Here is a 26,920-nt window from a genome sequence, read left to right as displayed (position 1 = left end):
AAGTAAATAAGAGAAACAATATGACAAAACACCCCCTTCAATGCAAAACACTAAACCCCAACTGCTAGAAGGAATGTGTAAATGAGAAAAGAGCAAAAAAGATTAAAAAATAAATCACAAATATTTGGTACTAAATACTGGTGAAATAATAGAGAATCTAAATTTTTTTTGAGAAGAGCTTTCCGATGCTTTTTTTAGAGCAAAAAACAGAGCTATAATGAAGAAGTCATGCCCCCCAGAAGATAGAAGTCATTAATAGAATTCAAGAGCCAAAATAGGTATCAAAATTCAAAAAATTCAAAAAATTCTAGCTCCATCATCTCCGTCTTTGAACTAGCTTTTCGTCACTCTCTTTAGATAAAAAAAAGACCTTCATGTGCTCAAGATATCACAAAAAAATGACAGGCCCTCTGAAAGAAATAAAAAAGAATTATTTAAAAAAATAAAAAATAAAAAATTAAACCAAACCACCCCGAGTGGAGCAGCGGCGGAACCTAGACGAAGGGAGGGTAGTAGAGCCACTATGGTGGTGGCGAGCGAGAGGCATCGTTGGCGACAATGGCTGGCCGAGCGGTGGCGGTGGCTGGAAGCCACTGAGGTCAATGGGACCGCTGGTGGTTACTGCTACTGCTAGCAGTTTCGGTGACCACTAGTGGTTTTTTTAAACCGAGTTGTTGCCCATTTTATTTATTTTTTACGATTTTTAAAGAAAAACTCTGCCTCAAATTGTGTGCAGAGGTTGTACGACCCTGTTGGACAATTTTTTTTTGCCTTCTGGATCCACATCCAAAATGAATAAACTTTATATGAAAATGAGGGTTTTGATGCCTTCTAAATCGAACCATGAGGTTTGTTTGACCTCAAAGTGCTTCAAAAATTAGAGATCCCCCTGTTTTCACAAAAAATACCAGATCTAATCTGTCAAGCCCTCGTTCTCATTTTTCTCCAAATACCGAACAAGCTGTAGATCCGACTCTGATACCATGAAGGATTTGAGCAATATGCAATACAAATCCACAAAGCCCTCAAATACCTGCATGTAAAAACCTGTCATAGATAAGAAAAAGACAAGAAGAAGTCAGAGTTTGCTCTGAAAATATACAAATTGTATTCTTAGAAATGAAAAAGATGTATAGATAATTACAAACGATCTATTCTTAGAGAAGGAGATTGAAACTCAGAAAAAGTAATCTAATAAGTACAAAAGGTAACCTAAAAGGTAAATGCTATTTAATAATTACTAATTAATTATTAAATGAAAAAGCAAAAGTGCATAACTTGAAATCTAAGAAGAGAGAAACTATAATTTAATAAATTAAATTAAATTAACCTTTATCTCTAACATCTCTTACATGTACATTACGGCACTACATCCAAACAACAGCTGTCAAAGGGATAATTGTGTCCACCAATCACCTAGTCATGGAAATATACTTCATAGTTAATGCATCTAACTCTACCTGATCCCTTCACAGAATGTTCATCCTGTGATTGAAGAGGTATTCTGGTATTATGGAAGCTACTTAGTTTTCGATGAATATCAAAGGCAACATCGATAGCAAACGGGTACTACTGCACACAATTCGGTGAACATTTCCTTACTCTCAGATCCAAATGACGACAATGGTAAAGGCTATTGCAGATGAATGCATCGCTGTCAAGGTACTAATTATTTGGTCAGCTCTTAACTTTAAAGAAAAGAGTTTCGGGGAGGAAATTTGCAATTTGTGGCCACATGTTTCTAAATCTATTTTACACAACCTTTCTCAAAAAAGAAAAACATGTGGATTACGGAAGCTACAATTCTCTACTGTATATTTTGCAAGGTTTAAAAACCCTCTTGCTCCTACAAAGGGATCTCATCATGCCTAGAATAGATTTTATAATCTACATTTGAGAAAATATTTTCTAAATTGCAATTTTACTCAAAGTTTTTTTATTCAAACAACGTGGCTTAGGGAAGCATAAAGGCTCTGCTTTATTTTTTTTCGTAACTGAAAAATCTCATTTTTCCTACGAGAGTCTCTGTTACACCCAGCATGCCTGTTGGCTATAAACGGCCTATGATTACAGTAAATAAATTCTCAATATTGCATGGATTGCTCTAACACAGCGAAAATAAAATATACAATCAATCAAATTGTTGAATCTGAATTCCGATTTTCAATATGAGAAGACGAGTTGTTGTGGGTCTGTATAGAGGACGCGGTCTGCACTTGATGTTTTTGACTATTGAGGAGTTGAGCATACTTATAATTTGTGCCTGGTCAGTTAGTCTGAGTCGAGGCTATTAATGGATCGGTGTTGAATGTCAATGTTATCATTATTGCAACATTTATTATAAGTTTAGTCTTTTGTATCGGCAATGGCTATACGGTACAGGCACGAATTTCGCCACGCATATGAAGGCACACTTAGTCATTTTTCCATTCAACTCGTAAATGGTGTATAAAACTACCTTTTGTATCTATTCACGTTGGGAAGACAAGTTGTAACTAGAATAATAATTAAAAATATTAAAAGACAAAACATATGAAGAGAATAATATATCTTTTATCAGTAGAACGCAAATGCGATTACAGCTTATTGCAAAGAAATATATTAATGGAATGGCATTGTAATCATTGGGAAAAGTACAAAAATTTGATTATTTAAATTCTCATAGCAACAGATCTAATTCAAAATATTTAATAGAGAATTAGGTAAGAAATCAGATATACGGTGGCAAGATCAAATACAATTTTTCGCCTGTGTCTCCCTCTCTTGTCACTTTCGTCAGACGTGTTTGGTAAAAGTTTTGAAAGTATCGAGATTTAAAAGTTTTCGGCAGACCTCTTAACCATCCGGAAATCCTGGGTAAGACATCTTGTTTTTCAGTCAAACTCTGCAGTATAATACCTTATAGACAAATTATAAGATTAAACTTATTAGTGCAATTTGTATGTTCTTTAGAATAATAAATGAAGGAAAGAAGGAATCCATGATACTAGTCATATGGGTTTTATTTACATATAGTGACAACAATATGAAATTAATTAAAAATGGTAAGAGTAATTTTGGTTGGTTGTAGTCTGGTGATGATTTATTTTAATGGGCCAGCTCCCTTATTTTGACTGCTTTTAGTTAATATTTCTTGGACATCTAAATCTAATTGTACAATAGTAAATCTATTAAAAGTTTTTCTAATTTTTTTTTTGTAATCCTAGATCTGATGCCCACTTTGACTGCGGATAAAGGCACAAAAGAACGCTATTTTGTGGCCTAGAACAATATCCATCTACTCTTAGATAGTAATATCTTATAGCACCTTTTGAAAGTGGCCAAAGGCACAAATGAAATCGATAGCTTCTGATTTATTTTGTTTCTTGTTAAAGAAATTTAAACATATTTCTATTTTAGAGTGACCTTTTAAGTTACATCTCGTAGACCATAGACTGACATGAACTTAGGTTGACATTTAGGTAGTTATAATAAATGGTGATACAATCCTGATAGGCTAGCTGATAGAAACTGCAAGAATCTTCTAACAAGACATGTATACAGAAATTTAAAAACACAAGACGTTTGTTTTTATCACAATATGAATTTGTTGTGCATTATTGATGCTCTAATTAACATGATTCTGGATGATGATCTCTTATATCCTAAAATTAGCTAGTATTGTGATATGGTATCCTCATTCTAACGAGCTTGTGATTTTATATGTTCAAGTTGATGAGGAACTAATTTGTGACTTATTGCTGGCATGAGATATTGTGTCTTGTTCTTAGTTCTATTTTGTTATCTCTCATTCCTAGAGAATGTAGATTTAACAAATGTTTTCAGTTTATCTCCTCTTTGATGAGCGTCATGCCATCCGTTCCTTCATTATTCTCTTAATCATTTCTAGCATTTGTGAAATTAGGGTTTAGGAATTCTTTTGACTTCAATGTCGATTAAAATAATTTGAAAATATTATATGGACCATCATAAAATCATAAAGATAAATATAAATATAATTGAGATATTTATAATATTTTAATAATACAAATTATTTGAAATATTATAATATTGTAATTTAAATGAAATTATAGTGACAATAAAAAAATAAAATGTTATATAAAACTAGTATATTTATAATTAATTCTAGACTAGTTGTGCATTTAATTCAAAGTCTCATTACTAGTTTAATTTTGAATGATCAAATATAAAAGCTTCTTTATAATGTTTGTTGGCAAGTTTTCATTTATCAAATAAAAGAATTTTAAAAATTTGTCTTCCTATCTCATATAAAGCATTGCTTTGAGAGGTTAAAATTTAGAAGTACTTACTGTTAAAAATCTTGGATAGAGCTTTGATCCTAACTTTTGTATAATTATTCTAATTAAAAACCATAATTATTTTCTTGTATTTTTCAATGAGATGAGCTAAGGCTGAAGGTGAGAGTAATCATTACTAAAAGTATATATTTACAAATCTTAGTCAAACATATTGTAAACCTAATAAGTTTTGAATTCAAACCAACCAACCTTAAATATGGTTAAATAATAAGATGAAACATTTCTACAAAGTGAATATTCAATGTATTTGTCAACTAGGCTAGCTTAAATTAACCAACAAATTTTGGAGTGTTTGTTTGTTTTGTTTTATGGTAAGATAATATATTGTGTTGATTTCAAAAGGTTAGGTTGTCCATTTTATATAAGAAATGATAATTGGAGGGAAAGGGAGATTTAGGGTGGGATAAGGGGAGAGGTTCTACAAAAATGAGTAAGGTGAATAATATCAAGAAAGAGGAGAGAGAAAGAGATGAAAATATTGGTATTGTTAAAAATAGGGAGGGAAAAATAAAAGAGAAAGAGAAAGCTTTTATATATGATGGAGATAAATATGAAGGGAAAAAAATAAGAAGTGGCGGTGAGAGGAAGAGAGGAGAAAGGAGAGTGGAGAGTGATATGAAGAGATAGACTAATGATATGTGAGGTGATAGATACATAGAGAATAAAGAAAAGATTATCCTCAAATTTAAAGGGTTTAGTTAATTTTGTTTCCAAAATGAAATCATATTCATTTATTTAAAGTATAATTTATTAATTAAAAAATAGATATAATAAAAAAGTATCATTTAATAAGATAATTTATATCATTGAAATGTAAATTATATTGAGAATATAAATATTTTATGAAATTATACAACTAAAATATATAAATGAATTAAAAATAGTATTTGTAATTTTTTTGATTAAAAATAAAAATATTTTATAAGTATACACAAAGCCACAAAAATGAGTTCTCCTCCTGCACATGCTAATAGAGTGATCTAGCGCTTAAAACTACTAAGACTTGACCAGCAATATGAATACTTATAGCGTATAAATTATGTAGTCCCATTTTACAATTTCTTTCTTGGGTGTTCTGATGTAGAGGATCTGGAAAAAGTATAGAAAAAGGTTAGATCTCGTAGATATCATAATCACAAAGATCTGTCCAAAAAAGGTTTGAATCGAATCCCTAATAATAAAACTCAGGGAAGTAAGGTACATGATAAACATTTCAACTCCTTCATCCCTCTCCAATCCTAAGAAACATTAGCCAATAGAGACAACCATGTGCAACATCAAATTAAAAAGGTTGCCCTACCTCAGGGACCTATAGTAGCAATAGTATCATGATTGGAGATTCAGAAGGAAGATCGGGTGAATATTACACTCTCAAACTATTCAATTGATTACACTCAGAAAAGATGTAAGGACCTCAACCTTTATTCCCACCAGACATAACCTGGAATAGAGGTATGTAATATTGCACATTGGCTTAGAAGCCTTCATGGTAAGCACATCAATTTAACAGTCATGGATTATGAGTTTATTTATTTTTCTTGTGATAGTTTAGACCTTGAAAACTCACTTCTATATAGTAATACTTAGTCTTCAATGTTTATCTGATAAAATTTATAAATTGGGTGCCTTTCTTCGATCCTCACAAATCTATGAATTTCAATGTTGAGAGAGCAGTCCTTCTCCCTAATTTGTTGGTCAAATTTTTTATAAAGGATACTATCAGATCCATTGGATCTAAACTAGAAACATATGCAGGAATGGTAGAGTCAAATCTAGTTGTCTCAAGCCCTACCATAATAATCAAAACCAATGTCAACTTCATAGAATTTAAAACCCTAGATATTTTTATGAGTGATAAGATCATTTTTTGAGGGAATTTTTAGGGATCAAGAGTGTGAATTACCTCAATCTCACATAGTGAGTCATAGGGAAGAATAATGGAAAATCGATATTGCCCTAAATGAGAACATCAGAGGTTTTACAATCACTCCTAGGGAGGAACTAGAGGAAGGGGAAATTTTGGCCTCTTCCCCCTATCTTAAATAAGTTGTTATAAGAGTATAGGACTATGGTAAAGAAAATTCCCTTCTACCCCCATCTTTGAGGATAGAATAAATAAAAGTATTGGAAAGGCCCAAAGTGAAACCCCTAAAATGGAGGAAGCTCAAGTCAAAATCTTAAATGAATCTTTTGTAGTGCTTGCCCCCAGTTCGCATTTCTGTTATCATTGTCAAATTTCTTAGGCTAATTTTATGCATTGATTAGTTTTAGAGATACTGGATTTACAATACTATGATATTAATTCATGACTTTGATTACAAATGTATCAGTTATTATTGCTTAGTTGATTTCATTCATGTGTTGTTAATGATATTATGATGATCCTAGTTAGTAAATGTGGTTTCTTTTATAAAAATGTTAACATGATGTCTTTAATGATGATTATGTTGTATTGATAGAGATGCATTATTATATGTATGCATTTGATCTTAGATTTGTGATTATTATACTTATCCCATACTTGCATGTGTATGGTGTGTGTGTTTATTTTATCTTTCTGTCTGACGTGTTTGATGTGGTTAGGGGAGGGAGTCGTAGTCACCTGCTAGTCGGGATCTACACGATGAACCACTCCCCACCATTGTCTGTTTAGTTTAGATATATTATATACATGCTCGTCTTTTATGCAGGATGTAGGTACCGGGCATCGACTTCTCTGAATTGCCAGGATGAGCGTGCCCTATTACAAATACTCAAATGGTGAGAATGGGAAGATAATGATCAGGTCCAATCCTAGCCATAAGCCTATAATACTTGTCCTGCAAGGAGGACTCGTAACAGACTGACTACCCTTTTTAAACCTGTGAGTATTTTATGCGTATGTTGTTTTGTGAGTCTTTGATGTATTTTCTATTAATTAAGTCTAATTAATAGATTAAATTAATAATTTAGTTTAATGTAGAATTATTATGATATTATGAATATTTAATTATATTTAATTAATTGAGAAATTAATTAAATATAAAGAATTGAATTGGAAGATAAAAGTTTTAAGATTAAATTTACAACATGATAATATTTATTTAATTTAATAATAATATATATTTAGAGTTCATTTTTAAATAAATGCTAAATATTATTGTTATTTAAGTTAATAAATATTTATCAAATTAAACGTTCAAAATATATTAAAAAGGAAAAGATATTAATTTATGAAAAAGATTTAAGTTCACATGAATGAGTTTTAAATATAAGAGATTAATTTAAAAGATAAAAAACATGTGAACTTAATAAAGATATTCTAAGAAAGTGTGCATGAGATTTTAAAAGGTTATTAAATTAATTTAAAGTAAAGTAAAGTGGAAAGTTAAATAAAGTAATTTAATAATTCACTTAAAGTGCGTGAAGAAATAATAAAAGAATATTTTAATTTAAAAAGGAAATTAATTGTGCATGAATGAATTAATTAAATAAGAGAGAATTAAATATTGGAGATAAAAGTTAAAGTTTAAATTTAGAAAGTGATTATATTTATTTAATTTAATAATAATATATTTAGAGTGCATTTTTAAATAAATGCTAAATATTATTTTTATTTAAGTTAATAAATATTTTATCAATTAAGTTTCTAAAAATGAAATTAAAAGTGAAAGGATATTTAATTATCATAAAGATTATAGTTCGCATAATTTATGCATGAGTTGAAAATAAAAGAAATTAATTGAAAAGATTAAACATGTGAAATTAATAAAGATATTTAATCGCATTAAGTGCGCATGAGATTTATAAGTTATAAATTGATTAAAATAGAAGTTGAGTGGAAAGTTAAATAAAGTAATTTAACAATTCACTTAAAGTGCATGAAGGTATAATAAAAAGAATATTTTAATTTAAAAAGGAAATTAATTGTGCATGAAAGAATTAATTAAATAAAGTAATTATTATTTTAGAGTTGTGGGGACAGAAACCCTAAAGGGTAATTAGATTCTTTATTAGAGGGTTTTTGGGTCATTATTGGGGACAAGTTTTTCACACACAGGTTTGAGGGAACACACTTTTGGAAGGGGAACAAAGAAATCTTTGGAAGCTTTGAAGGGTTTGGATTAGCAAGGGTTTCACCAAATTGTTAGCATCAGATCAAGGTAGGGTTTGTGAACCATTGTAGAAATATTTTTGGATCTCTGTCTTCTTCGTGCTTGTTGAAAATTGATTTCTCAAATTCCGTTGTATGAATCTTGCCACCCTTCGTTCTACATCTTTTTCTTTTTCATTCCATCTGTGAATTCAGATTGAAAAAAATAATAACCTCGTTCTACAATTGAAAGAAATTGGAAATAAATCGGGATCTGGGCTTTTGAATTAAATTGGGATTTAGAAATTTAAATTTAGAAAGGGTTTGTTGGTGGAAATGAAAATCTTATATTGAAAATTCGAAGGGTTCGATTTATTTATTTATCTTCCTATCAGGCTAATATCGTAAACATTCTTAAAAAATATATATATATATATATAAAAGAATTATTTAATAAAGTTTATATAATCATAAATTTTATAAAATAAACCAAACTCTTTTTATAAAAAAAAAAGTTTTACAAAACTTTTTAATAAAAAAATAATAATAATAATAAATTTTTTTTTAAAAAAATATATATTATAATATGTGGGGGGGGTTTTTGACCACCCCACCACCTTACCTGTCTGTCGTGCGTGCGCAGGTTGACTGCTGCACGCGGCAACAGACAAGCCTGCAGTCACGCAGGCAGCCGCACGACTCTTGGCCGACGGCTTTAAAAAGCACTGCAGTGATTTAAATTTGCTTGCAAGTTGTTTTGCATTTATAAAGTTTTAATCATAGTTTTTATTAAATAATATATATTTGTTAATTAGTATTAGTATATGTTAGATAATAAATTTTAAATGTTATTTAATAGGTATTAAATAATTAGTTTTTAATGTATAAAAATGTTAATGATTTATTATTAATAATTTAAATTATGTTGTAATAAATTATTATTATAAATATAATTAAGTGATTTAAATTATAATAATATTTAATTTAAGTCTTAATTTAATTATTAATAAAGTAATGAATTTAGAATTGGAATGAATATTTTATATAGATAATTTTATAATTTTAATTGTTTGTAATTAAAATTAGTTCAATTAAGTGTAATAACGAAGATTATCAGTTATTGTATTACTATTATGGGTTTAAATAAAGAGGGAGGTAATTATTTTATTTTTAAAAAAATCATTAGGTATTATTTTGATAATTAAATAAATAATTACTCTTTATAGTTATATTGATTTATTTGGCTTAACATCAAAATTAGGGTAGTTGTACTTTTTATTCGAATATAAAATGGGTTAATTGTAAGGGTTAATTGCGAAAAACTTATTACTTGAACACAAACACTGAAAACTGAAACCTTATTGTTTAACTCAAACTTTGTGTTTTTGATTCAAACCCAAACTATGAAACTGTACTGTTTTGCTTATATTGTTTATGCTTTCAGATTTTGGTGTTGATTAGATATCGACCAGTCTAGGATGTACACCAGAGGTTCTATGAAAATTCTTTGATACTATTTTGTGGTTGGATGTCATGTTATGTCTGGTAATTGGAAATTATATTTATGAGAGTTACTTTATGGATCATTTATGTGTACTTGGATGGGAGAACCATCTTGTTATCAGGTTGCCTGTTAAGGAACCGAGTTTGATCTTTATGGGTGTTGTGGTATGGGACACAACTGTGTTTTTATGTGCTTAGGAGAGGTTGTCTAGGTACATGACTTGGGAGTGGCTTGCATAGGGGTCCGAGACCCAAAGTGGTCAGTACCAGGGTAACCTAATGCAAGTTATGTATTAAGTGATAATCTAGTAATTAAAATTTATGGGGGAAAACACACTAAAAAGATAAGTTAGAGATATTTGATCTACCCATGCCTTTAGTGCTTGTATAGACTAAGGATGGGAATGAGATGAGTGCCTCATCTTCTTGAGAGGGCTTTCTAATTTCCATATGTGTGATGTTGAGGGTCCGGGGTTCAGAGTAACCAGTCCAGGGTAACTCAACGCTTGAGGGTCCGGGGTCTATTAAGAGATCAGTCCAGGGTAACTCAAGCAGCCATGTGATGACACTCCCTAGTATGTAGCCTGAGTCTCCTCTGTAGATCTCTGTAGATTTTGTGTATCTCTGGTGGTGTACTTATTGTTGGATGTGGTGTATCTATTGTCGAATGTGTTTATTATGGTTATTTACTTTCATTGATGATGATTGGTGATTCATGTATGATGTACTTTTGACATGTGGCTTTTGACTTGAGATGATTATCTTTCGTTGACTTTATCTTATGATCTTGGTATTTGGTTTATACTTGGTTCGTGTATGATGTTTGGTTATGTGGTGTCGGTATTGGATTGAGTGTTCTTACTTTTGGATTATTTTATCTTCTTGAGTAGCATGTGTTACCTTTGAGGTAGTTTTGGCTATTAGGGGTACCTTGCCTAGGAATGTTTTATGTTTGATAGCCATATGTGGATCGTTCATTATCTTCCCTACACGGTGGGAGTGGAAGCCTGACTAGGTAACCACGCGGTCGGGAGGTAGTGCCTTCTTACCATTTGGGTCCCCCTTTACATTGCTAGCTGTTGGATGTTTGTTGCAGAAGATGTACCTTTATCATTCTTATTTCTTATCTCAGAGACTTCTTTTCAGATGATGTATTTATGTTATCATGTATTCTGATGTATTGTATCTATTCTCACATACCCTGCGACATGTGCAGTGGATGTTATTAATTGGATGTACTTTCATTTTATTGTTTATACTTATGCATTTGCTTATGCGATTATGTATCTGTTATTCCTTTATGATCTTGAGACATTGTACTTGGAACTTAAACTAATTAATTTAAAATCATTAAATGTGACTCAACGTAAAGGAACTCTTGAGGAATTGAAACTGTATCTATATTTGCATATGTGTACTTGATGTATATGTTCATATTGCTTCCGCATTAATGTTATCTTGATGTTGTTTAAACTTAGAAAAAAAAAAAATAGTTCAGTAAACATTGTAACATGTTAGGTTTAATTCTCTTGGGTTCTCGAGCGGGGCGTTACATCTTTAAACAAAATGGTCGTAGTGGACCTTATGAATCAATTGATTGATGAAATATTTGATGAGGAAGAGCTTAAACTCCAAAAGTATTCACTGATTTCCAAAATTATGGAAGCAGAGGATGAAAAGGAAGTATTAATTCCCATTACTGAGAATGAAGCCTTACAAAACATGGAGGTTGATATGAAAACACCCTTAGGTCTAGGAGCTATCCTATCTAATAAAAAGGACATGGGCTATGCTAAAATAGCAAGAAAAAGAGATAGGAAATCTCTATAGGAATTACACCAGAAAGATGGGATTTCCAGAGGCCAAATCAAACTAACCAATCTTTTACATTATGGAAAGGGGAAGATCCTTCCTAAGGAGCCATGAATATCATTACATGGAATGTTTTGGGCTTCAATGCCCCTAACAAGTAGCGGCTCCTCAAATGTTGCATATCAAATACCAAGGCTAACATCTTTCTTCTCCAAGAAACTAAACTTAGTAGTTTAGAAATGGTTAATTAAAGAAGATATGTAGAATGGAGGGAGGTTAGAGACTCCCCAAGTGAAGGATCTTCCAGAGGTTTTGCATTGATAAGGGATCTTAGGAATGTGTCCATTACCTCAATAGAAGCAAGCAAATACTAGAAAAGTGAGTTAGTCAAAGGTATTAGGTCAAATTTTAGCTATAGTATTTTCAACATATATAGTCCCATTAACAATGTTAATAAACTCTCTAGAGTTATGGATTGAATTGGAAACACAATTAGATTTTGGACATGAACATCTCTCCATTTTAAGAAGGGATTTTAATGCTATCCTAAAATCCTTAGAAAAAAGAGGAGGTTAAAACTCTCTCCCTCCTGCATCAAAGGAGTTTTTAAACTGGTATAACAAAAATACTAGGTTTGTTGGAAGTACCATCCCAAGATAACACATTCACTTGGAATAACCAAAGAAAAGGTTTTAGCAATATTGCAGAAAAATTGGACAGATTCTTGATTCATGATGACTTAACTTGGATAGCTATTTCACTCCAAGCTAAATTTAAACAATTAACAAGGTCAAATCGTTATCCTATAGAGTTGAATGTTTTGGAAGACAAACAACCCATCAATCATCCTTTTAAATTTGAGTAGGATTGGCTCAAGGATGAGAATTGTTTAAAAGTAATTGAAAAATGATTGGGGGAAATTGAGGCATCGGGATCAAAATTATTTTGGGTGGGGTGAGTAAATTAAAATTTTTTAGGAGAAGACTGAAGGAGTGGAATTCAGTTTTTTTTGGTAATATATTTTAGGATAAGAAAACTTTAGAAGAAAAACTAGCAACCCTTAATGAGGAATTTAAGAAATATGGAATTGATGTAGGAGCATCCTAAGGTAGTTAGAAATCTTGCATTTTGGAGGGATTTAGGCTTTGGAGTTGTGGACTCAATCACTAAACGAGTGGTGCTCTGTCATTATTGGATCTAGTGTTGGCCAAGGTGCTTGATCTGTGAAGGAACTCAGTATATACTATTGCTCAACATGTGAGGAACTTGAAAATTCTTGTGGGAGCTAGGCAATATTTGTTATTTTGTTAATGCTCGACAGTATGGCTTTTGGGATGGACTTCTTGTGGATTTGTTCGTCTAACTTGGTGCATTTAATGTGTGTGATCATGATGTGGATATGTATGGACATATTTGGGTCTTGGTTATTTTTCCTAGGTGTATTTAATGAGTGTTGTAAGCCTTTTGGTATTTAATATTTGTTGTAGGCTAACTTATGGCTCAACATGTATTTAATGTAAGAATTTATTTAATTTGTAACTTGCTAGGAAAACTTGTGGCTTAGTTGGGTATAAGTAGAGGGTCTTGTGGAGTCAAGATTTATTGTCATCTAGCTTAGAGAAGAGGATTTGTAGCTAAGAGAGAAAAGTGTAGCAGAGTTAGTAGCTAAGTGTGGGCTTGTGAAGTAAGGAGATTTCTTGGTGGCTTGTGAGCACAAGTTTTGATCTTGTTGGAGGTTTCTACTTGAGTATTATTATGTTACAAATCTAGAATAGCTATAGTTTAGGCTAGATCTTAATTGATCTTGTAGAACTATTACTTGTTTTGTATTTAGCCATATCTTGGAAGGCCTTACAATCCATCGCATTATATGCAATCAATTGATTTATAAAAAAAGAGTTGAGTTTGGCATCATATCTTGTATATTGTGTTGTGTGGTAATTTTCTAGGGGTTAGGAAATCTCCTATGGGGATCCTCCTTCATTGTAGTGCATTAGATGGTATAAGAATGAAGGTTTTCTTGAGTGTGTAAGATAGATTGCCAAAGTTGAGGCAGTTTGTGTTGGAAAATTAGAATTGTAACATTTTTTGTTGTCATTGATGTCAAATCTACTGATAAGACATATTGCTACCTAATCTAAATTTCATATCTATTTGATTGATGAAGAGCATTTGAGAAATTGCTCATAACAATAGCACCTCGAGGAAAGGTTGAGTTATGGAAAGTAAGTTATAATGGACGCTTGATTAGTTAGACTTTGAGAAGAGAAAGTTATTATTTATATCAAGGATGTAAAGCTAAGCTGAGCAATAGAGTAAAAGGTTAAGGAATGTTGACTGATACTAATGTCAAGCAAGCTAGAGTAAGTGCTGAGAAAATCTAGTGTTGACCAAGCATCAATATTGACCGAGCAAGATAGTTGATGCCATGCCAGAAGTATTTTCATTAATTGACTGATTAAGTGATGATCAAGTAACATATAACTTAGTGATTTTTGAGTAACATTGTAATGAATGAATTTTAGGAAATCATGATTTCTAGCTAACTTAGTTGATTTCTTGGGAGATGTAAACCATCCTAAAGATAAGATTGATGAGTTGGATCATTAAATTCAAGGTGAGGATTAGGTATAATACCTATGATCTAATTCAATGGATGAGATGATTCTAAAAAAGAAGGAAGATTAATAGATACAATGAACTTGATAAACCATATCATAAACCCTAAGATCTATGGTGATCATGGAAAACAAAAAAATTACTTATTTAAAGTGGTATAGAATTAAACTTAAGAGAGAGGATCACAGAAAAAGGTGGATCAAAGATGCACAAGGGTGAACACAAGAGTAGAAGATTAAGAGTAAAACAAAAGGAGATTGCTTGTGCAAATTCTATTGATATTGATAAGTGTATCTGAGGATATGGCTTAAGTTTTATTGAAAGGAGAAGATTGATTTCTTGAAGGCTTTCCAAGTGAATCAAGAACAAAGATGACAATGGAGAGCTTATCATTGAATCAACAGATGAATTGAACAGTGATCTAAACTAGAAAAGTGAGTTGTAATCATACATATCAAAACCCTACTATTTTCTTTCTAATCATTTTAAATAGTTTTTATTGAAATCCTTTTAATAGAGGTTGACCTAATATTAATTTGAAGGACTTAACAGTCTAAATAAATACTTTAAAAGGTCACATTCTGAAAAGAATGATCAAAGTCCTCTAAAAAGGACACTCCTACATGGTGATTAAATCCTCTAAGAAGGTCACATTTATCAGTGTGTATTGTAATCTTTGACAAGGTTAGCTCCTAATAGAGCTCAGTTTGAAAGAGTGAAAAAGTGGTGACATATTGTTGGTGGTTTTTCCCATATTGGGTTTTTTTGGTGAACAAATTTGTCCTTAAATAAAATGAAATGAATGAAAATTTCTATGCCCAAAGCCACAAGACAAATACAATTTTCCAACAGTTGAGGAATTTCAACTTCTTCAATTCCTCTTTGAATTTTGGTAAGGTTCAGCTTCCTTATTAGATCTTCAACCAAATCTGCCTTTCAAATGAGAATTACTTTTAACCAAAAAGTATTAAGGCTTCCTGTCTATTCTTAGATAGGGGGATAATCTGATAAACAACAATTACATAAAAAATAATACATACAAAGGAGAGAATAGACAGTTTCTCTATCAATTACTTCTAGAAAAACAATCAAAATTGATACTCATCTAACATAAAGAGAAATATCCAACATCAAAGGAATTTCAATGATTCAATATTGATTCAATACTAAATCAATAAAGAAAAAATTCAAATCATAACATCTTTGAACATTCAAATGTTTTCCTTTTCAAAAGAACAACATCAAGTTTAGATATAATATTGGAAACTTAAAACATTTGCATAATTATATAATTCAGATAAAAGTGGTCACAGTATGATAACGATAAAAAATTGCCAACCCTTAACACTACTGAGTTTCAAACTTAAATAGAGAGCTATCCGAGAATCTACTTGCAAAATTGATTCTCGGATAACTAAAAGTAGTTATAAAAACCAGCATAAGGGTACGCAAACCTAGAGTATAACTTTTAAAAACCATAAACTAAAAGTCTTGAAAGCATTTAAAAAGAAAACACTACTCATCTGCCAATTGTTCAAGTGACTCTTTTTCCTCCTCATCTTCAACATCACCCTCTCCATGTGCTAGCTTCCACGTCCTGAATGCATTCATACATTTAGTCATGGCAGTTGTATTTGGGCTCTTGATGCTTTGTAGACAATTCTTCCATATGTCTTTATCTAGCTTCATCTTGTTCACAGTATCCAGGTTACTAGAGAGTCACAGAGTGCACATTCCTGACATTTCTTCACTTTTTTCCACCTTTGAGAAGTCAAATGATGTGAGATAAATTTTATCCTTTACATACTTCATGCGTTCTTTGTGTTGTTTGACCATGATCTCCACATAAAACCTCCTTCTTTAAGAGGGCTAGAAAAATATGAGTTGATGGATTGAAATTCTCTTCTTACATGCTCCAACAATGTTTTTAATTCTTCTTCACATGATTGCATCCTAGAGATCATAGAAGTGTAATTGGATACCCTCCAAGCTATGTTCTTCATTAGAACTTGAATCAATCCTACATCCACATCTTGTAGCAAGTTCTCCTTGAGGAACTTTTTTGGTCCACAATCTTCCACTTCTACCAATTGGGTCACCATGGCTGAGAATTTCTTGATTTCTCCTTTCTAGGTCTTAGACTGAATATGACATTCATCAAGTGCGATTCCAACCAGAGAAACAATCTCATGCAAATTTTTCATGAGTTTAGCAACATGATTTGTTACTAGGTTGATCTAACCAAACACTACCAATGTCATCATTTTCCCTTTCTTTAAATCCTCTAACAGTTGTTGATTTTTGGGAGCACTAAAATCAAAGGCAAGTTTTGATTGAGTACTGGGAATTGAACTTTGACCTTTTAATAAATTTATATACTTAGCCATTGCATTGTTCTTAGCTTTCAGCTTCCTCTTTTCAATCCCATCTTTCTACAATTGTAGCACAATTTGCTTGGTAGATGTCTCCACCCAGTGTTTTTTCATTTCACATTTCATCACCTCCAAATCTGTGCGTGTAATTTCAAAGTTTTTTAAGTCCAACTTATCAGCTCCCTATTTTTGATCGTAGGTGGCTACCTCAGCTATACTTCTCCCCGTTGCACTACCAAAGGTTATCTTGGTTGTGCTTTTAGTCCTCTTAGGCCTGGGGGTCTTGTTGGTATATTTGCTCACAATGTCTTCAATAGGAAAAGAAATCGGAACCAGATTCCTTTTCCTATAATTTACTGAAGCCACATGCCAATTAAGAGTGGTAGCATCTCGTTATAATTTAGTACCTTTTTCAGGAGTGTCTATGACTTGCATCCTCGGAGCTTGGGATGCATCCATTTAATCATTTGGACTCTCTAGCTATTAACGATGAGCTCGCCACCTAGGTCTTTATCTAGTTCGCCATCTAGCTGGACCACCTAGTGGAGCTTTACTAATACTGACATTTTAGTTTTCTTTTTAGATCTAGCTTTTTTCATAAGAGGGGGATTATGGATCTTCTTCTCAAAGGTCCTTGATGAAATTCTGCTACTTGCAATTATAAGACCAACATTAGAAATAGGGTCATTTTGGTCATTAATATGTGTATCCTTTTTCATTCTCAACCAAGACTTTGTATTTTCAATCACATTTGTTGTTCTTTCAAGAATATTATCTTCTTATTTAGAATTCCAATCTATATCAACCGTGTTATAGTTTACTAGTTCAATTTCTTGGGAAGTTGGGATATCTATTCTATCTTCCTCTATGTCTATAATATCTACTTCCAAATTAAATTGAGAAAGATGGATTTGTGTAATGGTGAACCTAGATAACCCCCTTCTTTTCACCTACAACTCATATGTACAATCTTCCCAAAAATCCTCCACATTAGGCACATGTGCATTCCTTGAATGCGTGTCAAATAGGCTATGGATAATTCAATTGCTATCAAAATTTGGTCTAGTCTGATAGAAGCCAAAAACAAATTTAACCAAGTTAGAACTTATACACATTGCATCATCCATGCTTCCGAATGTCAATTTTCCTAGCTTAAGTGGGAAAATAATATCACTAGCCTCTTCAACTAAGAATTTGTTTATTATAGCAACTAGTTGTTGAGCCACTTCTGCCAAGATAAAACAATCAAGGAAAAATTTAGGTTCTTCATCAAAACCTCCTACTCTGAGATAAGTAAAGCTTGGGAATTGGATGTACAAGCTACCAAAAGATTGAATGAGCTTTTGAGACTCAGGGGATAATATGTGGTACAAGGTGCTTTTCATATCAAAACACAACTTTCTAGAAAAGACATCATGGACCTTTCTAAAATCTTCTAAGACTTTATCTTTGTGCAATGAGGGATGGTAATTATATTTAGTAATGTTCTCAGTCTAGGTTTCATGTGGAAAATACAGTAGATCTTGAGTGGTAGCTGGCATGTACATCAAATAAGATGACATGAAAAAGTCCTTTTTCAAATTTAGAGTGCCCTTCAATTGATCTTTGAGAGAGCTAGCTATTAATTCCACCCAGTCTAGAAATTGTGAGCCCTTTAACAAAATTTGAATATAAAAGTACAACCATTCTTCAAAAATAGAGACATTAGGAGACCCAAAAATTCTATGCAATAGAACCATTATATCTTGGACCTGAGTGGTCATTTGACTTTTCTTCAAGGTTTTGGGTAACCTAGAATGACCTTTATAGAAAGAGTCAGTCTAACTCTTTGCTATGGTGTTCCTATGAACATTTTCTTTTTTAGAAAATCTAGCCATAGTCAAGGTAGGAGTAAGGTTAGAAAATTGTTTTTCTTCTAGGTGGAATAATTTGGATATAGTCTCCCTATTGACATTCAATAGAAAACTTCCATCCTTCTTCAATATATTCCCTTTAGACACATTATACATATGAATGCACTCTTGATTCAGTTCTGGGCAAGGATAAGCTAGTTGGAAAGTGGAGGCCATGAGGAGGTTAGTGTCCAACACTTTAATGGAAAAAGGTTTGATAAGTCTCTCACACAATCTTTCTACAACACCTCCCAAATCAACTCCTAACGAGTCTATATCAACTACTATAGGGGATCTACATTGTAAACTATGTGTATTCCCAAATAGGTGTAGTGTAGACTTCATGATTTAGGAGCTTTACTTTAATTTGAAAGCAAAGAAACAACAAAAAATATGATTCACTCAACAGGAAGGAGAAAAATAACTAGAAAGTAGAAGGATTACTTGAAGAGCGACGACCATTACAAATATGGAAGAACGCTTGCTCTCTTTGATTTTCCTGCAACTAATTATTTCAGACAAGAAAAGAAACTCAATGCCCTCTTTTTAAAGGAGAAACCTTCTTTAGATGAATCTCGAAAAAGAGGAAATGATCATTAATTATGCAGAGGACATAAATAATTTTGGCATGCCATGAAGGAAAGGTGATGGGACAAATTAGGTACTGACATTAAGCCAAGAGACTAGTACTTCAAATAATTTCTTCTCTTTTACACGTGTCAAATCTTTACGTCTACACTCTTAAATTAGGGTTCTAACATGATCATTGATGATGACCTTACTTCAACCATTAATTGTTTGTACTTACCTTCAGATTATGACATCACCCATGATCACATACATGACGAGGCATCCAGTTGTTGCATGTCCTCTTCACCATGTGAATACATAACATGTTAATTGGGCCCACCAGGGAATATTGTCTTGAGAAACAAACAAAGCTTTGAACTCTTGAACTGGGTCATTTGGTACAAAGGGTTCAAGGTGGCTTAGTGCTCTCTGAACTTGGTATAAGGGGTATAAAAGGTTCAAGGAGTACAAGAAGACTTACATCTTGTACCAAGAAACTTTCAAATTTTTGATAAGATGGTGTTTTGGGATAAATCATTCCTGATCAAGGTTTTTTAATAGAAAGACTTGGTCAACAATTAGCCTGAGGAAAGGATGAATTGAAAGAATGAGGGTGGATAGAGATGCAAATGTCATTATACCTCATTTTGCATTTGACTCTTGACAGAACCAATGGCTCAAACTAAAAATGCTCGAAAACAAGAGTGAACCAAAGATAAAGAATAAAAATGGTGACTCTAAAAAACATGAACTAAGATCGGCTCTATTTGGGGATTGGTTTTTCACTTGAAAAATAGAGAACTCAGAACCTTGGTTGGAAGACCTAAAGCAAGGGACAAAAATGAAGAACAAAAGAAAACAAAAGAAAACAAAGTGGGAACCTAGGCTAAATATATACAAAAAGAAGGACCCTCAAAACTTGAATAATTTCAAATCTTGTCCATTATAGGTATATGGAAAGACCTCACAATTCAAATATGACAATTTCATCGCATCTGGACCAATCAATTCAATTACCTCGAAAGGACCTTTCCATAATGATTCAAATTTTCCATGACTCCCTTTCTTCTCATTTCACTTATCCCATAAAAGTACTTCATCACCATGCATAAACTTCCTTGGCCTTGTATTTTGATCAAAAATTATTTTCACTTTCATCTAATGTTCTATGATTTTATCCTCCATTTTATTCCTTTCTTCCTCCAGCGTTATCAGGTACATAATCCTTTTCTCTAGAGATGATTGTTTGTAATTTTGCAACAATAAGATTTAGCAGCAAAGATACTTGTGGATTAATTCCATATACCAGTTCAAATGGAGACATACCTATAGATCTTTGAGGAGAAGTCATGTCTGCCATAGTGCTTCATATAACTTCATGTGCCAATCTCTACCATTACTACTCACTAATTTCTTCATGATGGAGACCAAGTTCTTATTGCTTGACTCGGCCTAACCATTACCTTGTGGGAAATAATCCAAGGCATGTGCTAAGGTGATCCCATTTTCATAGAAGAACATAGTGATGTCTTCAAAAGAAAAATAAGGGGCATTATTGGCAACTATCTTGGTAGGCACTTTGAATCATACTAGAATATGATTCATAAGAAAGTCACAGGTCACTTGAGTATTTGCCTTCTTGGTTGGAATAGCTTCAATCCACTTAGTGAAATAGTCAATTTCCATTAGGATAAATATATGCCATGCACTAGATATTGAACTTATAGGTCCAATTAAATCAATGCCCCATTGTTTAAAAAGTTCATCAACGACCACTGGTCTAAGAGGTATTGTTGCTAACTGAGGTTTACCTGTAAATAGCTTACATTTTTCACACCCCTTGACATACAAATAAGCATCTTAGAACGTACCGAGCTAGTAAAATTAGTTTCTTAAAATTTTAAAAGCTATAATAGAAGAAGAAAAATAACCTCCACATGTTTCTTCATGGAATGTCTTGAGTAATTACTTTTGCTAAACTTCATCAACACATCTTAGATAAGTTCCATCTGTTCCCTTTTTGTATAACACACCTTGGGCAATCACGTATTTTGCAGCTTTTAATATCAAATCTCTTCTTTCCCTGGGGGACATTCCTTTAGGAAAGTCTCCATATGTTAGGTAATATGCTACTTTGGAAAAACATGAGTCAGTGAGACTTACCAACAAAACTTGGGGTAATTCTTCTTTCTCATTTGTAACAACAATGTTTTTAGCAATCAAGTTACACAAACTTTTCCCTCTCATTAAGTTTTTTGTCTTTATAGATCAATATCATATTCCTGTAGTTTAATTGCCCAAGTAGCCCTTTTATTCAGTCCTACATCTTGCCGAGTCAAAATACTTTTCATAGCAGTTTTAGGAACATAAACAACAAAATGAGAATGCAAATTATAGTACCTAAATTGTTTAACAACTTTCACTACTACAAAGGCTTGTTTCTCAATGAGTGAATATTTTAATTCATGTTTTTTAAAAGGCACATTCATGAATGCAATAGGGAACTCATTTCCTTGGCTATTTTTCTATCTTAAAATACTTGACAACGTATGCTCAGATGCATAACAATAAATGATGAAATCTTTTTTAAAATCTGGAGTGACCAAAGTGGGAGCTAGAGTAATAGATTTCTTAATTTCTTCAAATGCTTTCTTACCTTTTCCATTCTACTTGAAAACTTCTTTCTCAGTCATCATTTTTATCATATCTTTGGTGAGTTTAGCAAAATCTAGCACGAAAGCCCGAAGAAAGTTAACTTGGCCAAAGAAAGATTTGACTCCACTCCTATTCACTAGAAGAATTAGGTATTGGATAGCTTTCACTCTTTCAAGATCTATTTGAATTCCCTTGTTTGATACAATGTGACCTAACAATTTCCCTTCTTCAACAAAGAAAATTGACTTCTAGGGATTCAAAGATAACCCATGTTCCCTGCACTTCTAGAATACCATAAGAAGATCTTTTAAGTGATCCATCCTTTTTTTTAGAGGACACTATCAAATCATCTAGATAGATCACAATAATTCTATCCCTTAGATACTTAAAAGAAGAATTCATGGTTTGTAGGAATGTGGCACCAACATTGATAAGACCAAAAGGCATCCTATTGTAAGTGAATGTACCCTAGGGAGTTATGAAAGTTGTTTTGTGTTGATTAGCTTTAGCTACAATGATTTGGTTATAACCCAAAAAACCATCAAGCATTAACATCATTTCTTCTCCTACTATCTTTTGTAACAAGTGTTCCATTGTGGGGAGTGCATAGTTATCCTTGAGACTAGCTTGATTTATATTATGAAAATCCACACAAATCCTTATTTCTCCATTTTTCTTCCACACTGGAACAATGTTAGCCAACCAAGTAGAGTGATAAATAGGATAAATAATCCATGCTTTGAGCATATTTTCTACCTCTTTGAAGATAGCATCTGAAACTTTAGGGTTGTAACTCCTCAACTTCTGCCTAAAGGGAACAACTTCTGGTTTCAATTGGATAGAATATTTGTACTCTCCATTCCTAAAGTTTTTTAAATCTTCACAACTCCAAGAAAGAAACATCTTTAAAGTCAGTTAATAATGATCTGAGTTTATCCTTTTCTTCTGATTGAGGAACAAGTTTTTCCAATGGAAATCCATTTTTGATCATCACCATCTCCAATGTTAATCTTATCATACTCTTTGTTTACTTCAAGGTCTGGTCCTTTCTTTAGTATAAAACCTCCATTCTTCCATGAGAACATATTTTCAAGGGAAACCAACTCTTGAGGAATTCTATTACCTTTTAATTGAACTATCTCTTGCTCACTAGAAGAAACCAATTATTTTTCATCTAAAACTTTTGAAGATCCTTCAAAATAGGACTCAGCAAAACATCCAGCACAAGTTATGAACTGCTCAATTTGTTTATCATTGTCAAAGACTTGCCAATGATTTACATTATCTGGCACACTAGGATGATAGACCATCTCAATCCTGTATTGTTTCTAGTCAAACTCTAGGTGTGGAAGAAGTAATGAGGCTGACACTACTAGGGAATTTGAGTTAGAATTCTCACTTCTAGGGATTTCTTTGATATTGAATGCATCAAAAAATTCAATACTGTCCCATGCTAGAATTTGGTGCTGATTTAGGTGCTCATTTTTTATAGCATAGAGACCTTTGACCTATTTTACAATTAGTTTAGTGTCTCCCTTCAACATGAGTGATTTTATTCCCTTTAGCTTTGCTTCATGCAATCCCAAAAGAAGAGCTTCATACTTAGAAGTATTATTAGTATTGTGAAAATCCAATTTGAAAGAGTGTGTTGAGATATCTCCTTTAGGGGAAGTTAGGACAACACCTACCCCTAACCTAGAGCTAGAGAAACTTCCATCAAAATCCATATTCCATGTTTCTTCTTCTTCCAATTGATCTACCTCTTCTTTAGACTGAATAAAATAATTACTAAATTGGCATTCTTGGTATAAAATGTGAGACTTTGGATCATCTGAAGGAAAAACTGTGTATTTATTTTTCTCTATAGGAGTCAAACAAACTTTCTTGCTACCAATAGGAATAAATGCTTCAAACCAATCCATCTTTATTTCACCATCCATGTCTTTGCAAAAAGTTTGACTGAGTAACATCCCATAACTTGCTAGTATCTCGGCCACCAAGATAGTTAGTTTCAATCTTTTATCTAGTTACGTTGCTAAGATTACTTTTGTGTCCTTCACTTGGCCTATCAAAGGTACTTGTTTACCATCCATAGAGTAGCATTTCCCATAATTCTTGGTAAGAGTCTGACCTAAGGCCTTTGTGACAGAAGAAGGCATATATATTATTAGACACATCAGAGTCTATGATGTAATTACTGAGCTTCATTCCATTTAGCAACAGAGAGATTTAAAAAGTTTTCTATCTTAACTATCTATCTCCAGGATCATTGGATTTTCAAGGTTTACGGGTTGTTCTTGGGCATGCTCATTGGTTGGAGCAGGTGCCTCAGCATAATTAGAGGTTTCTCCAATGAGTTGTGAATTATTGCATGATTTGCATTTGATAAATTCCACTAATCTATCTAGTTCCTTAGGATTTTTTTAAAATAATTTGCAGTAGATATAGTAATAGTAGAAGATTTACGAAACAAAAATATATCAAAGGAAGCAGAAGAACTTGGATTTACAAAAAATTTTCTAGGGGGAGTAGTTTCCATACCTTTAGAGGAATCTTTAATAGGTTGAGATGAATCTTTCATCTTCGTACCTTATGAACTCGAGCCTGTCCGAGGGGAAAATTTGGACGCTCTATATCCTTTGGTTAACATAGAACATAAAGGGTCATTCATAGCTAATAGAACATCTCCATTTCAATTAGAATCAAACTCGTATTCTAGAATCAAAGTATTGATGACGGTTGAATTGTCCCTAGCCCACCACCCAATCCCAAAAATGATTGGGGTTTTTATGAGCATGATGAACCACCACCTTCAGCAGGCACTGCTTTGGCCGCCTGAGGCTGTTTTTTAGGTCATTTTTTTAATGAATAGTGTTTGATTCCGATTGTGACCGTGTGAATTATTGTGGGATGATCTTGTATCCCCCGACCCTTTTTTTGTGAATTGTAATCTTAGTATATTATTTATTAATAAAAAAAAATTATTCATAAAAAAAATACACCATTAAAAATATATAAAACTATCTAACTTACCCCTTCACCTTTAAAAAGTACTAATATCGACAAAAGAGAAAAGAAATATATAAGATGTACAATAAGTAGTCGAACCTTTGATCTAGGCTCTAGTCTCAAGTCATCGGGATATTCAACAAGCAGAAAGGAGAACATTTGACCTGCGCTCAGTCCTATAAAGAAAATAAAATTAAAAATATGTACCCAAGAGTTGTTGCAAAAGACAAACACCACCGGAAATGTCATACTCGTTGAGTGGTAGCCAAATCGGTGGCAGAGACGAAGAGGCCATGGAAGCCGAAGGGAACCCTTTGCGGGAGCTTCACCGAAGCCATCATTGCCAATGAGGGACACTGCGCATCCAGCACCACAAACCTAGAATTCTGTGTCTTCTCATTGTGCATTAAGACCACAAGATACCCATCATCCTCTGCCAATTGTGGGTCGCTATTACGTGGCACGAAGAAATGTTCACCGCAGAAACATCCTTCTCCAAAAGTTGTGCTCTTAACGACGCCATCTGCTGCTCCAGAATCGAGCTTAACTACTGCACCCATTTGAGGAAGACGTGCACCAGTAGCGGGCATGCACATGTAAGCATATCGGTTCCTTCTCCCTATGAAATGCTGGTTTATCACCCCAACCTCAAGAGGTCTAGCTGACACTGGTTTCCTCACCACTACGCCCAAGTTAAGATTGATGCGAATTTTCTCTACTGTGAATTGAAAGGCATCTAGATTTTTAAAAACGTATTCTCCAGGAGAGCAATTGATTGCGATGAGCACGATCTCGTTCTCTTCCTCCTCGTCCCATGCATTCAGAGTATGGAAACAGTTGAGACTTGGAACCTCAAACCATCTCATGGCAGACCCGTCTGCGGTATACCGGGGAATCATCCAATCCTGCTCACTTTCGAGCTATTAAAGTAAACGGCACTTCCATTCCTTCATTTAAAAAAATGGGCGGGGTCCAAAATGAGCTGACCGTCGGGGAAGACGGCGTACTTAACCAGTGATGGCGAAATCATGAACAATGGAAGCTTTGCGCGCCATGAAAACATAAATGTAAATAAATATTTTTGAATCTAATTTTAAAGTATATTTTAGATGACATATGTAGCTAACAGTTTAGAAGAGAGATTCAATCACGATGTATATTTTTTCCGTTATAGTATTCAAAGGTAAACATTTATAAATTATTTTTTATTCCCACAAACTTTTTCCTAGCAAATATATGTCAATAAATAAATAATTTATATATTCTTAAAGATAACTCTTTCTTCCAGCAAAATTTTTTCATCACCTAATATTTCTTATCTTTTTCTTTGATGTGCGTCTTCTTGAGCAATGAAATACCTACTTGTAATATACTGTAATCATTATATATGATATTTAATCACAATAAAATTTAAAAATATGTGCATGATTCTGACTCTGAGCTCTATAAAGTTGTATTTTTTATTTATATTAAGAACCCTAAAGTGGTATTTTTTATTTATATTAAGAACCCTAATTTTGATAATGAAGAAGGTGTCTAAAAGAAAATGTTTTGTAGAATTGCAAATGTTTGTGAATAAAATGCAACTGGGATGAGAAGTAGGTGTTTGGCTAAACGTGTTCTGACCATTATAGTTTTTGTTGGACTCCACCTTGATATACATAAATTAATTGTATGCTATTTTAATTGTATGCTATAAATTAATTAATTTAATTGTATGCTATAAATAAATAAATTTTAAATTTTAAAATTAGGTTATTTAAATTAGTTATTTTATTTAAATTAATTATTTAAATAATTTATTTAATTTAAATAGTTAATTACATTTATTGTAATCATTTAATCAAATAAATTATTAGTGTTAAATAAATTTAAATTAGGTTATCTAAATGAATTTTCTATTTAACTTAATTATTTCAATTAATTATTTTATATAAATCAATTTCTATCTTTAAATAAAAAAATTTATTTATTAATTTTTTTAAAAAAAAAGAGAATTAATAAATTATTTAAAATTAAAAACAACTTGTAATATATTTAATTATATATTATTAATGCAAAGAAATGTAGCAACCTTGTGGAACAAGACTTGTAACT

At 32.5% G+C, this 26,920-nt stretch overlaps 1 pseudogene; it reads right to left on the bottom strand.

The window, feature by feature from the left end:
• Positions 1-913: 913 nt before the first annotated feature.
• Positions 914-25,722, bottom strand: LOC149537079 (putative carotenoid cleavage dioxygenase 4, chloroplastic pseudogene; annotated as a pseudogene).
• Between the last annotated feature and the right edge of the window lie 1,198 nt (positions 25,723-26,920).

Source organism: Cupressus sempervirens, chromosome 10 (genome assembly GCF_028749045.1).
Source record: "Cupressus sempervirens isolate cs-2001-9-10 chromosome 10, ASM2874904v1, whole genome shotgun sequence".
Taxonomy (NCBI): Eukaryota; Viridiplantae; Streptophyta; class Pinopsida; order Cupressales; family Cupressaceae; genus Cupressus; species Cupressus sempervirens.
This window is presented reverse-complemented; position numbering and strand designations above follow the sequence as displayed.